Source organism: Peromyscus maniculatus, chromosome 2 (genome assembly GCF_049852395.1).
Source record: "Peromyscus maniculatus bairdii isolate BWxNUB_F1_BW_parent chromosome 2, HU_Pman_BW_mat_3.1, whole genome shotgun sequence".
Classification (NCBI taxonomy): Eukaryota; Metazoa; Chordata; class Mammalia; order Rodentia; family Cricetidae; genus Peromyscus; species Peromyscus maniculatus.
Window position 1 is genome coordinate 137825722 of NC_134853.1, and position 17489 is coordinate 137843210.

General features: G+C 40.1%; 1 pseudogene; it reads right to left on the reverse strand.

The window, feature by feature from the left end:
• Positions 1-13547: 13547 nt before the first annotated feature.
• LOC143271686 (olfactory receptor 2A12-like) lies at positions 13548-14544 on the reverse strand (annotated as a pseudogene).
• Between the last annotated feature and the right edge of the window lie 2945 nt (positions 14545-17489).

The window sequence follows — 17489 nt, forward strand, 5'->3', positions numbered from 1 at the left end:
TAACAAATTTTGAGTAATTCTTGTAATATGGCCGACAACATTACCTCACAAGAATTTAAAAACCTTTTTGCCTGTATGATGAATGACATTCTCCTGGAAATATATGACCTTCCTCAGGCATATTTGGCCTGTACCATTTTGGCATTCATTGTAATAATTCACACGGTGTTCAAACACTGCTTTAATAATAAGAACAAAGATGAGTCATTATTGGGACTGATACAGGCTTTAAAAGATAGCAATGAAGATTTACAGAAAAAGAATCTCTTTCTGGAATCTGCTTTCAAAGATAGCAATGAAGGCTTACAGAAAAAGATTCTCTTTCTGGAATCTACTTTCAAAGATAGCAATGAAGGCTTACAGAAAAAGATTCTCTTTCTGGAATCTGTTTAAAAGATAGTAATGAAGGCTTACAGGAAAAGATTCTTTCTCTAGAATCTGCTAATCAGAATTTACAAAACAGGCTTGTACCCAAAATTGATTTTATTGATAATAAATATGAATATCTAATGGATAGAACACTAACTCTCCAGAGTGAAGTTATGGCTACTCAGACATTGCATAAGGAAGAAAGATTATCATTAATTGATAAGATAAGGTCCATGGAATCATGTGCTTCTGAGGAAAATAAAAATGTCTATGATTCCATGAGAAATCTGGAGTCCCTTGCAAGAGAGGAGGTTCACTCCCTAGAACAGACCCTAGGTGCTCGTTTGCAAGCCCTAGAAGAAACTCTCAGTAAACATGACAAGGGAACTAATAACCAGAAGGTCAAGACCATAGAGGTTGTAACATCTCCAAATGGCTCTCATACAATGGCTTATCCTGTTATCGTCCATGAGAAGCCAGCAGATGACACACACCCCGAGCCATATATGACATATACATTACAACCAATTTCAACAAGGGACTTTAAAAATATAAAGGAAGCAGTAGTTACATATGGGATACATTCCACATACGTAAAACAGATGTTAAATTCATGGTCTACCTCACATAGAATCATCCCAGATGACTGGCATCAGTTAATTTCAGCTGTTCTAGTATATAGCCAGCAGCTACAGTGGAAGAGCTGGTTGAGAGAAGAGGCAAAAAATTTAGAACAACAAGGTAAACTCAGAGGTTTTGTGATCTCCCAAGATCAAATACTTGGTGAGAGATGTTTTGCTGACAGGAATGTACAAGCCACTTATGATGAGCATACAATATCCCTATGCCGTACAGCAGCTCTAAATGCTTGGGAAAAAATTCCAGAACCTGGAAAACCAACTGAGGTATACACAAAGATATTTCAGGGACCGCATGAATCTTTCACTGATTTTTTACAAAGGCTGAACACAGCTATAACAAAAGCTGTATCAGATAAAGAATTAAGAAAAGTGTTAACTGAGTCCTTGGCATTCGACAATGCTAATGCAGAGTGCAGAAGAATACTTACACCACTAAAGAACAGATCAGCTCCTTTGGAAGAATGGATTCAGTACACTAATGGTGTTCAGTCTCTTAACTACAGTAATGAGGCTTGGATAGGAGAGACAAATCCCAGAGGTGAAAGAAGGCCCCGTGTTACCAAATGTTTTAAGTGTGGTACACCAGGTCATATAAGTAAAAACTGTACATGGGGTACTCCTAGAAGTAATACTCCTTCTAGGAATAGCCTAAACAGGAGACCCCAACCACCTCCTGGATTATGTAGAAGGTGTGGCAAAGACCAACATTGGACCAATGAGTGCAGATCAAAAATAGATATATGAGGCAACCCTTTACTGGCGGGAAACGCCTCAGGGGGCCTCTTGCAGGCCCCCAAATCAAATGTAGTACGAACATTCCCAGCCACTGTGGAAGAAATTCCTCTCCAGGACAACTGAATAAACCAATGCCTAATGTAAAAACCGATACTGCAATGGATGATAAAACAGCTTTGATAGATGGATCACAGTTTACAAAGAACACTATAAAACAAATATTTTGGCAGACTTCCATAAATGAACAAAGACCAAAGCATAGAATTCGAATTAATGGCCTGGTTCTGGAGGGTCTGGTAGACACAGGTGCAGATGTGACTATAATTACACCAAAATCATGGCATCCGAATTGGCCTCTTCAAGAGGTAGATGTCCAACTGTTAGGGATTGGCAACCTATCTCAGATAAAACAGAGTTCGAGATGGGTTGAATGCATAGGGCCAGAAGGACAGAGAGGAAGGCTGAAGCCATATGTAGCAAATGTAGCAATAAATCTTTGGGGCCGAGATCTGTTACAACAGTGGAATACCCAGATTAAAATTCCTACACTTTCAGAAAAGAAATACAGACCAATGCATGTTTCTAGGAATAATATCATAACATGCTATAAAAATCAGTCACCAACTATTCAGGCTGTTCACAAACAGAGCACAGCTGTTGTTGAACTCTCAGAAGTACCAACTGCCTTACCTTTAAAATGGCTAACTAATAAACCTGTCTGGGTTGGACAATGGCCTTTGACAAAAGAGAAGCTACAAGCTTTAGAACAGCTGGTTCAAGAGCAGTTAAATGCTCAACACATTGAAGAATCTACCAGCCCTTGGAATTCTCCTGTATTTGTTATTAAAAAAAATCTGGTAATTGGAGAATGCTGACAGATATGAGAGCTATTAATAAAGTAATTCAGCCAATGGGCTCCCTACAGACTGGAATGCCCTTGCCCTCTATGCTACCAAAAGAATGGCCTATAATAGTTATTGACTTAAAAGACTGTTTCTTTACCATACCCTTACAGGAAAATGATAGAGAAAAATTTGCCTTCACAGTACCTAATTATAATAATTCTCAGCCAGTCAAGAGATATCAATGGAAGGTCCTCCCACAGGGAATGTTAAACAGCCCTTCTTTGTGTCAATACTTTGTGCAGAAACCATTAGAGACAATTCGTGTAAAGTTTCCACAATCCATAATTTATCACTATATGGATGATATCCTATTAGCTGATCCAAAGTTAGATACATTAGAAAGCATGTTTGAAGAAGTAAAAAAAGTTTTGCCTCGCTGGGGACTGCAAATTGCTCCTGAAAAAAATACAAAGAGGAGATTCTATTAATTACTTAGGAAGTAAGATAGAGCTACAAAAAATTAGACCCCAAAAGGTACAACTAAGAAGAGATAGATTGAAGACTCTTAATGATTTTCAAAAGTTATTAGGAAGCATTTCCAACTTACTGGGTATCATGGGAATACCCAAAGATGGACTAAAAAATTTGGCTAATACTCTAGAAGGGGACAAAGAATTAAATAGTCCAAGAGAATTATCAGCCGAAGCTGAGAAAGAATTGGCTCTAGTAGAAAAGACAATTCGAGAAGCACATGTGGATCGTGTGGATCCAGAACTTAAATGCATTCTTGTCATATTCCCTTCCAGACATTCCACAACAGGTATTTTGATGCAGAGGGAAGATATTATATTGGAATGGATATTCCTACCACGTAAACCAAATAAGAAATTAAAGACTTATATAGAAAAGATCTCTGATTTGATTCAAAAGGGTAAATTAAGACTTCGCCAGTTGACAGGAATGGACCCAGCAGAAATTGTAGTACCATTAACTAATGAGGAAATTTCATCACTATGGAAAGATAATGAATACTGGCAGAGAGCCTGCAGTAACTTTTTGGGAGAGATTAACAACCACTATCCCAAAAGCAAGAGAATAGAATTCATAAAGAAGACAGAATGGGTCCTTCCTCACATTGTACGACAAAAGCCAATTTCTGGAGTCCTCACATTCTATACTGATGCAAATAAATCAGGGAAAGCAGGATATAAATCAGGAGACTTAAGTAAAGTGGTGCAAAGTCCATATAGCTCTGTACAAAAGGCAGAACTGTATGCCATTCTTATGGTATTGATGGACTTCACAGAACCCCTCAATATAGTCACTGACTCTCAATATGCAGAGAGAGTTGTTTTACATATTGAAACTGCTGAATTTATTCCTGATAATACAGAATTATCTTCATTATTCATACAATTGCAGGAAATCATCAGAAAAAGGGAACATCCTATATATATAACACATATCAGATCCCATACAGGTCTACCAGGACCTTTAGCACAAGGTAATGATGAGATTGATCAGTTACTAATAGGTAATGTGCTAGAAGCTTCAGAATGTCATAAGAAACACCATGTAAATAGCAAAGGTTTGAAGAAGGATTTCTCCATCACTTGGCAACAGGCTAAGGATATTGTGAAAAAATGTCCTACTTGTTCCATCTATAACCAAACTCCATTACCTGCAGGGAGTAATCCAAAAGGTATACAAAGAAATGAAATTTGGCAGATGGATGTGTTTCATTTTGCAGTATTTGGAAGATTAAAGTATGTACATCATACCATTGACACCTATTCAGGATTTCAATGGGCAACTCCTATGAGTTCTGAAAAGGCTGATTCTGTGATTACACACCTATTAGAAGTTATGGCCATCATGGGAATACCTGTACAAATTAAGACAGACAATGCCCCAGCATATGTCTCCAATAAAATGAGACAGTTCTTTGCTTATTACAATATAAAGCATGTTACAGGTATACCACATAATCCCACAGGCCAAGCAGTCATAGAGAGATCCAATCGAACTTTAAAGGATATGCTAAATAAACAGCAACAGGTAACAATGACTCCTAGAAATAGACTGCATAGTGCTTTATTAACCTTGAATTTTCTCAATGCTAATGAGAAAGGAACAACAGCTGCAGAGAGACATTGGACAACAGACAAAACTCCTGAGCTAAACCAACCAGTTTATTTCAAGGATGTGCTGACCTCAGAATGGAAACCTGGATATGTTCTAGGTTGGGGAAGGGGTTTGCCTTTGTTTCTGCAGGAGAAGAAAAGCTATGGATACCAACAAAATTAATAAAAATTCGATTCGAACAGGAAAAACCCCTTGATGAAGAGAAGTAAAAGATCATTCACCAATGTGACATCTCTACAAGTTGTAAGAAAAATTTAACAATCAAAGGGTGGGGTAGGGTTCTGTTTTTGTCTTTCCAGGATAATGGAAATACCCATCTTCCAAAACTTATAAGGCCTTGGATATCCGGATATTTACAGCAGAAAGGAAGAATCTATTGGTACCAATCTACACATGGTAAAATCTCACTGTCTAACATCTTTCTCTCTATCAATCTAGAAAAGTTGTGGTTCCAATTCAATTATAGCCAAGCTGGCTTTGGAGATGGAATTGGCTCACTCCTTCTCTAAACCCAAGCATATTGCTAAAAGAAAAGTTTGAGAGATTCTTCAGTCCCGTATCAGAAGAGCCCTCTGGTGTGAGACAGAAGGAAACCAATAAAAAGGGACCATTGTCTTCTAAATTCTAATTCTCTCCATGTTTACTCTTGATTTCTCAGAATCCTTTCTTACATGCTATGTCCTCTTTAAATCCAAACCTCCCATTTTTGATAACAAATAAGTTTTTCCAATAGCAATCTCAGAAGTCTCCAGAAGGAAGATGGGGCCCCAACAACAACAACTCTACCCAATCCAGAATGATGCCATGGTAATCATCATCATACTACACTTCTTGCCAGAATTTCAGACAATCTTACCCATTACTCTAAAACTTGCTGCAGAACCTACAGTTAGTCTAACTGAGATTTAACTATCTGAGCTTTCTCACAGTACCCAACAGAGATAACATCACCCCCTAAACGGCAGGAAGCAATTCTAAGAAAATGACGCCCCTTCTCCCTTAGGTTTCATAATTCTCGGGGTTATGGATGACGGTTATAGGGTTGTGGTGGAAGAAAATATTAACTCAGTATTGTAAAAAAAAAAAATAAGGGGGGGGAGAAGAAATGGAACGGATAGGTATAAGATATGATGGTAAATCATTGTATATACTAGTAAACAAACTTAGTAAAATAGCAACCTTAGACAATTTGCACTGTAATTTGTACTGTTATAGATTCTTATATGTTGATACAAATGTAAACTATTTTTATACTCCTGTTTAAGATAATTTGTATATTGATACAAATACAGAACTATATTTGTTATAATGTACATATATTTCTACTCTTATTTGAAACATTTTTATATTGATACAAATGTAAATTTATATCTGTCATACTTTATATATGTTCTACTTCTGTTAGGATATTTGGTATATTGATACATATTTAAGATTATTGTCATATTGCATATCGCACTATATATTCCTACCTCTGTTATAAATATCTTGTGTATTGTCTCAATTTTGAAGTCATCGTTCTTCACCATACATTTGCTTATAGACTGTTTACCTTATTTACGTGAAGCCTTAGTCCTTAGGTTATTTCGGTAGATAAGATTTATAGATTTATAGTCGCCTATGCCTGTCATCTCTATAGTTACGTTAGTTAGGTTATCCAGATTTACAGATACATAGGTCAGATGGACAGGTAATCTTCAAACACTTCATAGACCTAGAGAATATGGCATTTAAATAACTTAGAATTCTGTTGACGTGAGGCACAATTGCTCCTGGCTGCACCAATTGATCCCGAGAGAATGTTGGGCTTCTAAGACATTTCCATTTGGAAGTTTGTCTTTTTGGCACAAAATGGCCTACTGGGCATAGAACTGCCCTTGCCTTGATGGCTGACAGTACAAATGCAATGCTGTCCTTTCTGGACAAGTGGGACACAAGGAAAGCGACCACTGTACTCTGCCAAGACAGGGTAAGATGGTCTTTCAGAAATCCTGCTTCTGAAAATGGTCTGTCAGATACTCTAGGCCTGTAGCCAATTTGAATGCACCAACAATGCTGAGAAACATTAGGTGACTCTCCAGGCTGCCAGCTGTCTTGGTCTACTCTTGCAAGATTCCCGAAAGTTGCTTGCATCCGTCTACCGTTTCTCAGGTACCATTATGTTCCTTCTCAGGTCTTTGATGGGATTGAAGACTAGCAGTTATAGTTACAACTTAGTATATATAATATCTTAGATAGAACATATTAAGTATTAGGTTCAGGTTCTTTAGGATAGGACACCTTTGAATGATCTTTATAACATGCCATTTACCTATGCTCTATACTTCTCTGGATTTTAGAATGTGTTTCTTGCTTGATATTGTTTGCACTGGTTGTAGTTACATCTTATCTAGGTCATTATCCCTCATATTTCTGGACAATATTTGATAACCATTCCTTTGTATATAGTCTTGTATTAGTTTAGAACCTTTTTATTTAGACAAAAAAGGGGAGATGTAGTGGGTAGCCATTCCAGCTTGGATCTGGAAGTTCCAACCCCCATTGAGACTCTGGCAACTGTCACGCCTACGAGGCGGGGCGAGGGGAGGTGCTGGAAACCCGAGAGCTGGATGGGCGAGCGCTCTCTCTGCGCCTGGACCCTGGACGGTGGAGATTGACTGTGCAGAGCTCCAGAGAACACCGCTGGATTGCGATACACCTTCCCCAGACCCCCGCAACCTATCCATTCCTTCATTTGTAAGTCATCCACTAAATAAATCTTCCTTTTAACTACGTGGAGTGGCCTTTATAATTTTCCCCAATATGGTTTGGGTATCAGGGTAATTGTAGCCTCATAAAAAGAGTTTGGTAGTGTTCCTTCTGTTTCTATTGTGTGGAACACTTTGAAGAGTATTGGTATTAGTTCTTCTGTGAATGTCTGGTAGAATTCTGCACTGAAACCATCTGGTCCTGGGCTTTTTTTGGTTGGGAGACTTTTGATGACTGTTTCTATTTCTTTAGGGGTTATTGGTCTGTTTAAATGGTTTATCTGGTCTTGATTTAATTTTGGTATGTGGTATTTATCCCGAAAATTGTCCATTTCTTCCTGGTTTTCCATTTTTGTGGAGTACAGGTTTTTGAAGTATGATCTGATGATTCTCTGGATTTCCTCGTTGTCTGTTGTTATGTCTCCCTTTTCATTTCTGATTTTGTGAATTTGGGTGCTCTCTCTTTGCCTTTTGGTTAATTTGGCTAGGGGTTTGTCTATCTTGTTGATTTTTTTCAAAGAACCAACTCTTTGTTTCATTGATTTTTTGTATTGTTCTCTTGTTTTCTATTTTGTTGATTTCAGCCCTCAATTTGATTATTTCCTGGCATCTATTTCTCCTGGGTGAGTTTGTTTCTTTTTGTTCTAGAGCTTTCAGTTGTGCCGTTAATTCAGTGGTATGGGATTGCTCCATCTTCTTTATGTGTGCATTTAGAGCTATAAATTTTCCTCTTAGCACTGCTTTCATAGTGTCCCATAAGTTTGGGTATGTTGTACTTTCATTTTCATTGAATTCTAGGAAATCTTTAATTTCTTTCTTTATTTCTTCCTTGACCCATTGATGTTTCAGGTGGGCATTATTCAGTTTCCATGAGTTTGTGGGTTTTCTATAATTTTTGTTGTTGTTGAGGTCTAACTTGAAGGCATGGTGGTCTGATAAGATACAGGAGGTTATTCCAATTTTTTTTTTGTATCTGTTGAGATTTGTTTTGTGTCCAAGCATGTGGTCAATTTTTGAGAAGGTTCCATGGGGTGCTGAGAAGAAGGTATATTCTTTAATGTTGGGATGGAATGTTCTGTAGATATCTATTAAGTCCATTTGAGTCATAACATCTGTTAGGTCCTTTATTTCTTTGTTAAGTTTCAGTGTGGAAGATCTGTCTTTTGGTGAGAGTGGGGTGTAAAATTTCCCACTACTAATGTGTGGGGTTTGATGTGCATTTTAAACTTTAGTAGTGTTTCTTTTATGAATGTGGGTACTTTTGTATTTGGAGCATAAATGTTTAGAATCGAGACTTCATCTTGGTGGATTTTTCCATTGATAAATATGTAATGTCCATCCTGATCTCTTTTGATTGATTTTAGTTTGAAGTCTATTTTATTAGATATTAGGATAGCTACACCAGCTTGTTTCTTAGGTCCATTGGCTTGGAAAGCCTTTTCCCAGCCCTTTACTTGGAGGTAGTGTCTCTCTTTGAAGTTAAGGTATGTTTCTTGTATGCAGCAGATGGATGGGTCCTGTTTTCTTATCCATTCTGTTAGCCTGTGTCTTTTTATAGGTGAGTTGAGACCATTGATATTGATGGCTATTAATGACCAGTGATTGTTAATTCCTGTTGTTTTTTGTGGTTGTTTTGTGTTGTCCTTCTGTGGTGTATGTTGGTGTGGGATTATCTATTGCTTGATTTTTCATGAATGTGTTTAGCTTCTTTGGGTTGGATTTTCCCTTCTAGTGCTTTCTGTAGGGCTGGGTTTGTGGACAGGTATTGATTAAATCTGGTTTTATCCTGGAATATTTTGTTTACTCCGCTTATGGTGATTGAGAGTTTTGCTGGGTATAATAGTCTGGGTTGGCATCCGTGGTCTCTTAGTGTCTGCATAAGATTTGTCCATGACCTTCTAGCTTTCATAGTCTCTATTGAGAAGTCTGGTGTTATTCTGATGGGTCTGCCTTTATATGTTACTTGGTCTTTTTCCTTTGTGGCTCTTAATATTTTTTCTTTGTTCTGTGTGTTTAGTGTTTTGATTGTTATGTGGCGAGGGGACTTTTTTTTTTTTTTTGATCCAGCCTATTCGGTGTTCTGTAAGCTTCTTGTATCTTCATAGGTATTTCTTTCTTTAGGTTAGGAAAGTTTTCTTCTATGATTTTGTTGAATATATTTTCTGTGCCTTTGAGTTGGTATTCTTCTCCTTCTTCTATCCCTATTATTCTTAGGTTTGGTCTTTTTATGGTGTTCCAAATTTCCTGAACGTTTTGTGTTACGACTTTTTAGTTTTTAGTGTTTTCTTTGACTGACGAATATATTTTTTCTATTGTGTCTTCAGTGTCAGAGATTCTCTGTTCCATCTCTTGCAATCGGTTGGTTATGCTTGTTTCTGTAGTTCCTATTCGTTTAGTCGTGATTTCTATTTCCAGCATTCCCTCAGCATGTGTTTTCTTTATTGTCTCAAATTCATTTTTCAGATCTTGGAATTTTTCTTTCATCTGTTTAATTGCTTTTTCTTGGCTTTCTTTGATTTCTTCCCATTTTTTTGTTCGTTTTTTCTTCCATTTCTTTAAGAGAGTTTTTTATTTCCTCTTTAATGGAGTTTTTCATTTCCGCTTTAAGGGAAGTTTTTATTTCCTTAATGGAGTTTTTCATTTCCTCTTTAAGGAAAGTTTTTATTTCCTCTTTAAGGGAGTTTTTCATTTCCTCTTTTTTTTTAAAAGATTTATTTATTTATTTATTTATTTATTTATTTATTTATTTATTTATTTATTATGTATACAGTGTTCTGTCAGCACACACCCCTGCAGGCCAGAAGAGGGCACCAGATCTCACTACAGATGGTTGTGAGCCACCATGTGGTTGATGGGAATTGATCTCAGGACCTTTGGAAGAACAAGCAGTGCTCTTAACCTCTGAGCCATCTCTCCAGCTTCATTTCCTCTTTAAGGGAAGTTTTTATTTCCTATTTAAGGGAGTTTTTCATTTTGTCTTTAAGGGAAGTTTTTATTTCCTCTTTAAGGGAATGTTTTATTTCTTCTTTAAGGGACTCTATCATCTTCCTAAAGTCATTTTTAGGGTTGATTTCTTCTGTTTCTTCTGTCTTGGTATGTTCAGGTCTTGCAGGTGTAGAATCACTACATTCTGATGTTGCCATATAGGTCTTTATGTTGTTGCCTGTATTTTTGCACTGACGTCTACTCATCTCTTCCTCTGCTCGGTGCAGGTGGTGTCTGTGTCTGAGAGTGCCTCTCTTGTTCTAATTTTTAGTCTTGGTTCAGTAGGAGTTCTTAGTTAAATTGGTGCTATTGGGCTGTTTCTTCAGGGGCAGCTGATCTCAGTTGGTGAAGTATATACTTATGATTCTGGTGATCTGGTTTGGTGGCTGGGCAGCACCTTCTTCTGTGTTCCCAGATCAAGTTTTGTTCATTCGTCAACTCCTCAGCTGATCTTGTTTCTTCAGACTTCAAACTGTAGGCATCTGAATCCTCTCCCAGATGGATTTCAGCTGAGCAGGGTAGTCTCACCAACACCTCCAAGTTGTTGGGTTTCGCAGGATCAGCAGCTGGGCCCTGGGTTGTCCTCAGACGGAGTGTTCAGATTTGTTCTGGTTCTGTCCCACGGAGATAGCTTCTTCCCCCCGGTGTTGGGGTTAGAGGCATCCCTGTTCCAAGCTGCGTCTGCTTGTCTCCTTTGCTGGGCCTGTCTGCCTCTGCCGGCGGCCGCCGCCGGGCTTGTATGTGTCTGCTGGCTACCGCCGGGCCTGTTTTTTTTTTTTTTTTTTTTTTTTTTTTTGGTTTTTCGAGACAGGGTTTCTCTGTGTAGCTTTGCACCTTTCCTTGCCACCTGGCCTGTATGACCCTGTCAGCCACCACCACTGGTCCCATCTACCTCTGCGGGCCACCGCCGCGGCCCTACCTGCATCTGCTTGTCTCCGCCACCAGGCCTGTCTTTTTTTTTATTCACATTCACAACCTGAGTCCCCTGGAAGTCCCAGCATTTGATCCCACCTCTTCCCAGTCATGCCTTCTTATGGCCACCCCTATATTGGAGGTTATCATACTTCAGAGAACAGCACTTCTCCAATCAGCATCTCAGTATCCTTATGGACCTGGCCTCTGACCTATCCTATAATTGATCTCTGCCTCTCCTGCATACTCTACATGACTACAGGGACCTTCCTCCAGTGTGTGAGAGAGAGGGCGGGGGTAGAGATGGGGTGTGTGTTTTAGTGTATAGCCCTGGCTGACTGGCCTGTAGCTCTGTATGCAGACTAGTTTGGCCTCAAAGTCTTAGAGATCAGCCTGTCTCTGTCTCCAAAGTGCTGGGATGCACAGCACAACTCCCAGCAGCCCTCAGCTCTTTGAATAAGGGGAAGTCATTTCCTAAATTGAAGCTTATCCTTACTTCTCCTGTTCTTTCCATAGCTGGCTCCTTCTATCCACGAGCATCAGCTAAATATCAGTTCTTTAAAGTCAAGACCTTACTTGTTCACTCTTCATAATCACATTTCTGTCCTCCATTTTTCTCCATCAAAGAACCCTGTCTGTTCACTTAGGAAACTGCATCCTCATTTCTAAACAACTAATTTGATGTCTGTTTCCAGCTCATTTCTTGTTGCTGGTGGAAACAATGTTAACCTTGGGTTTACTTTATAAATCTGTCAGCTCAGAGATCTATAGTAAAATAGGTTAAGGAGGAGTGCCCATGTAAGTCCACTTTGAAGACTAAAGCAGCTGAAGTCTGGAGTCTGCAGGGCATGGCAATAGCAAAGATCACATTCACTCAAGAAGAATCAAGCTCGCCTACTGCTGGACTTTCATCTTTTTGTTCCATCTGGGCTCCCAGTCTATGAGAGAGTGCCACCTGTACACAGGGAAGATCTTCTCCCTTGGTTGACTGATCCACATGCCCATCATCTGTGGAAACACCACAAAGGCACACTGTAAAATGTGCTTACAAATTTTTTTGGTGTCTCTCAACCCAATGACCTCAGAGGTCAGGCGGCAGCATGAGCAGGAGCTACTGAGCATTCTCTTCTTCTTCTTCTTCCTAGCTGTTGATAGTTACTTTCTTACTGTGTTCCCACGGGGGAGAGGGCAGAGAGACAGACAGAGAAGGCCAGACTCCAAATATGCTTTGGAAACAAAGCCAAGGTGTTAATTTTATTGATTAATAAAGTGAGATTGAAGACCAAAGTCATTCATGTACTAACCAAGTCAGCAAGGTTGAGAGGAGAACCCAGGTCCACTAACATCAAGGCTTGTGTCTTTTATAATACAATGTATAGTTCCCAAATTTACTGACAAAACATACTGAATTCATGCATAAAGTCACATCACATCTCTAAATGGCACAGGTTAGGCACACTGTGGGTTTAATTTTAGTGTTGGCAACACATACGGTTTATATATACTACTTTGTTTATATTGCTTGACACTCAACAGTTTCCATTACCATGTCACTTACAGAAAACATGGTCAATGTTTCTCATTGTTGTCATGGATGATACTGGTTTCTCTGGTACAATCATAAGTTCCATTATCTCTGTTATTTCCTGCCTGTGGTAGAGAAACTACATGTACCAGACCATTCCATGTGATTCCAATTGCTTCTAGGTGGGAAGAAAATATTACTGAGTGGTTTGCCATTGGGGTTCACCACACAACTTGTGGAAATCAATGGAATGGATGTAAACAATATTTCACTTTTGAGAAGCAGTGAGTCATCATGAGTTTTGTGCATGTTCCTTTCTTTTGTTATAGAAGGTGTAGTCCTCATAACAGCTAATGCTTCAGGGTGAATGTGAGAGAACAGAAGATCACTCCTAACGTACAGCTAACAAACAACATAAACAAAACATGAATGTTTGCAGTTATAATCCACAAAGATTATTGAGATTTTTGGTGCTGTATCTTAGTTTAGCCCGTTAACTAAAACAGATAACTTGGTTTCACAGTGGTTTGTCTATCTACCAAGTACTATGATGGTTCAAATGCACAGTCCAGTTACATAAATAAAGACACTGTTTCTTTCTTAAATAGTGAATAATCTACTCCAGCTTCTCCTAAATCCTAGTTCAGAAGTCCACCCTAGCATGCCCCATCACCTTGAGAAATGCCCTCTTGATGTCTTTATTCCGAAGACTGTAGACTATGGGATTCAGCAAAGCTGTGAAGGCATTGTAAAAGAGTGAGACCTGCTTGTCTCGCTCAGGGGAGTAGCTGGAGTTGGGCCTCATGTAGATGTAAGTCGCTGGACCATAGAAGAATGTGACCACAGTCAGGTGGGAGGCACAGGTAGAGAAAGCCTTGCAGCGGGCTTGGGTGGACTTAATCTTGAGAATAGCCTTGGCAATACGAATGTAGGAGGCCACAATGAGGGAAATGGGAGTAACAACCACAAAAACACTCAAGACCAGGTCCACTATCTCAATGATGTGGGTATCCATGCAAGCTAAGCTACGCACTGAAGGACCTTCACAGAAGTAGTGGTTGACCCTGTTGGGCCCACAATATGGCAGACTCATGGTGAAGAAAGTATGTAACAAAGCAGAGAGAAAACCACAGACCCAAGTTCCAGCTGCCAACTGTGTGCACAGTCCCCAGTTGAGGATGACAGTATAACGCAGTGGGTAGCAAATGGCCACATATCTGTCATAAGCCATGACAACAAAGAAGGTGCACTCAGTTATACCCAGGGCACTAAACACAAACATCTGAAGCCAGCATCCAGCAAAAGAGATGGTCTGAGAGTGATCAAGAAGATGCACCAACATCTGGGGCATGGTGGTGGTGACATAGCCCATATCCAACAGGGCAAGTATGCAGAGGAAGAAGTACATGGGAGTGTGCAGCTGTGTGTCCAGGCAGATCAGCATGATGATGAGCCCATTGCCCAGGACTGAGCATAGGTAGATGAGAAGGAATACAATGAAGAGGATGCTGTTGGTCGTGGGGTCACTGGAGAAACCAAGCAGGATAAACTCAGAAACCCAGCTTTGGTTCTGCCCTGGAACCATCCACATGGTGGGGCCTGTAAGAGAATCACGTTCATTTATGTGTCACCTGACACATGGCAGCTATAGAGGGAGAAAGGGAAGATACAGGCTGGTGAGATGGCTCAGAGGTTAGGAGCACTGACTGCTGTTCCAGGGAACCAGCTAGTTCAGAGCTGTTTGTGCCTCCAGTTCCAGGGGATTTGACTCTCCTGTCCCCTCTACAGGCAAGAAATACATACACATGGTGCACAAATATGTATGTAGGCAAAAATTCATACACATAAAATAAAAATGATACTTTTTAATTAAGAAAAGAAAGGCTGATGTGGGGGTTCTGAGCACACTGTTCAGTTTCTGTGCACACTTCTCAAGTTGCTGAACCTCCCAATGCCTCAGTCTCTTCATCTATCAAATGAGGCTGATGACATTCATGTCTCAGGACTATGATGAGTGTCTAAACCATCTCACAGGACTCCTAGAAACACCATGTAATTCATGACATGTCGTATGCAGTCTCAAAGTCTCATTACACTTCTGGGAAGGCAAAGATAGGGGATCCCCAGAATAAGAGGGCTAGCTACACTAGATGAAATGATGAGCACTGGGTTCAACTGAGAGACTCTGCCTCAAGGAATAAGGTGAGAGAGAGCATTTGAGAAAGAATCCTGTGTTAGTCTCTGAACACACACACACACACACACACACACACACACACACACACACACACACACACACCCCGCAGACATATGCAAGAGAGTAAACAAGTGGATGAAGACAGAACACATGTCATTCATGCACAGGCCCTCACACATACAGTTCCATGAGTAATGACAGAAGTTCACGTGTGCAGTGCACTGGAGACACTGGAGTCTTCCCAGGGAAGGCTGATGGATCCTGTAAATATGGGAGCAGGAAAATCCTTTCTTCCTTTTGAAATCCTATCTCCATCTGCACACAATCAATTCTGGGTGTACTGTAGGTTTGAGTGATAAATATAAACCAACCAATTTTTTTGTTTTGTTTTTTTGAGACAGGATTTCTCTGTGCAACAGCTCCAGCTGCCCGGAACTTATTTTGTAGACCAGCTTGGCCTTGAACTCACAGAGATCCACCTGCTTCTGCTTCCCGAGAATTGAGATTACAGACTTGAGCCACCACTGTCTGAATACGACCAAATTTTTAACATCAAGCCTGATAAATATATTTATCCTCTTGGGTAAGCAAAGGTCAGATTTCTTCAAAGGAGCACTCTCCATGGAGGAAAAAAGTAATGGTAAATTAGAATAAGGTGAAAAAGAACCACTCAAAATATTTATAGAAAGAATTAGAATGGCACAAACATAACAACAGATGCTCCAATGGAACAGTGAACAATATTTAAAGGGCATTTCACAAGGCAGCTGTCTAGTGAGCACTGATGAGGCTCAGGTCCTCAGCACCATTACTCATCTGGAAATTGCAGGAGAACACCACAGTGCCAACGCCCAACCTCCTCTTCTCCATCTCACATCCCCACACACCTACCAGCATGGCCACAGTAACAGAGATCTAGTGTTGACGAGAGTAACTGGATCTGATTGGAGAGTAAATTAAAATGATCCCTTTAGTGTGTGCCTGGCTGTGTTCCCTAACGTTGAACACACTTAATGCATTGCCCAGCAATGCAAATGTCAACTACAGTTCTGAAACAATGTGTAAACATGTAGGCACATAGACACATACACTTAAGGAAAGACATGTAAAGCAAATTTCCAAACACTGCTCAAAATAGTCCGAACTAAGACACCACTCATGCTAATTAGTAAGACAGTGGTTAAGGTGGGAATTGCTTTTAGTGGGAGTGGAAATATAAACGAGACTTCAAGACATCCTTGGACTTCTCTTCCCGTGTTCCCATCCCCTCTCCTGACTAGTCCACTGCTCATGACCCTCACAGCTGTCCTTCCTTTCAGCCCAGGTCAGGAGCCCATCATCTCTCCTGGCATCCTGCATCACGGTCCCCATGCACTTATGCCTCTAAAATTTCCTCCTTCAATACAGCCTTATTAATGTTGATTTTAAAGTATTGTTTTCATACAATATACATAGAGCATATTCTTCCCCTCCTTCAGCTTCTCTCAGACCCTCCCCACCCAACTTCATGTTCTTTCTCCTCCTTCTCTCTCTCAAGACAAAACAAACAACAAAAGTTTTTTCTTTTTTAAATCAAAATATAAGGTTGGATAAAGCACAGGGACAAATAGCCAAACGAATAGAAACACATGAGCTATGAACCAAAGGCTGAGGGGCCCCCACCTGAATCAGGCCCTCTGAATAGGTGAGACAGCTGATTGGCTTGATCTGTTTGGGAGGCATCTAGGCAGTGGTACCAGGTCCTGTGCTCCTTGCATGAGTTGGCTGTTTGAAACCTGGGACTTATGCAGGGATGCTTGGCTCAATCTGGGAGGAGGGGACTGGACCTGCCTGGACTGAGTCTATCAGGTCGATCTCAGTCCTCAGGGGAGGCCTTGCTCTGGAGGAGGTGGGAATGGAGGATTGGCTGGGGGGAAGGGGAGGGGGGCAGGAAGGGGGAGAACAAGGGAATCTGTGGCTGTTATGTAGAACTGAACAGTATTGTAAAATAAAATAAAATAATAAAAAAATTAAAAAAATCAAAATAGAAATACTAAAACAAAACAAAACAAAAAATGTGGAGTCAGTTTCCTGTTGGCCAACTACTCCTGGCATGTGGCTTACCCTGGAGGGTAACTCATACATACAGTGACATTCTATTGGAGAAAACTGATTTCCTCTTTCACAGCAGGTATCAACTGCAAACCGCTTCTTCTTTAGGGGCAGATCTGTCCACTTCTCGTTCTCAGTACTGGACATTGGTCTGCATCGACATATTCTTCATGTGACTGCTGAAATAGTTTTTCAAAGTTTTCATACCACGCCTGTCTGGCCCCTGCTGAAGCCTTTTACAAGTTCCCATGCCCTGTCGTTTGAGGTGGGTGCACAGGCCATTCCCAAACCTCCTGC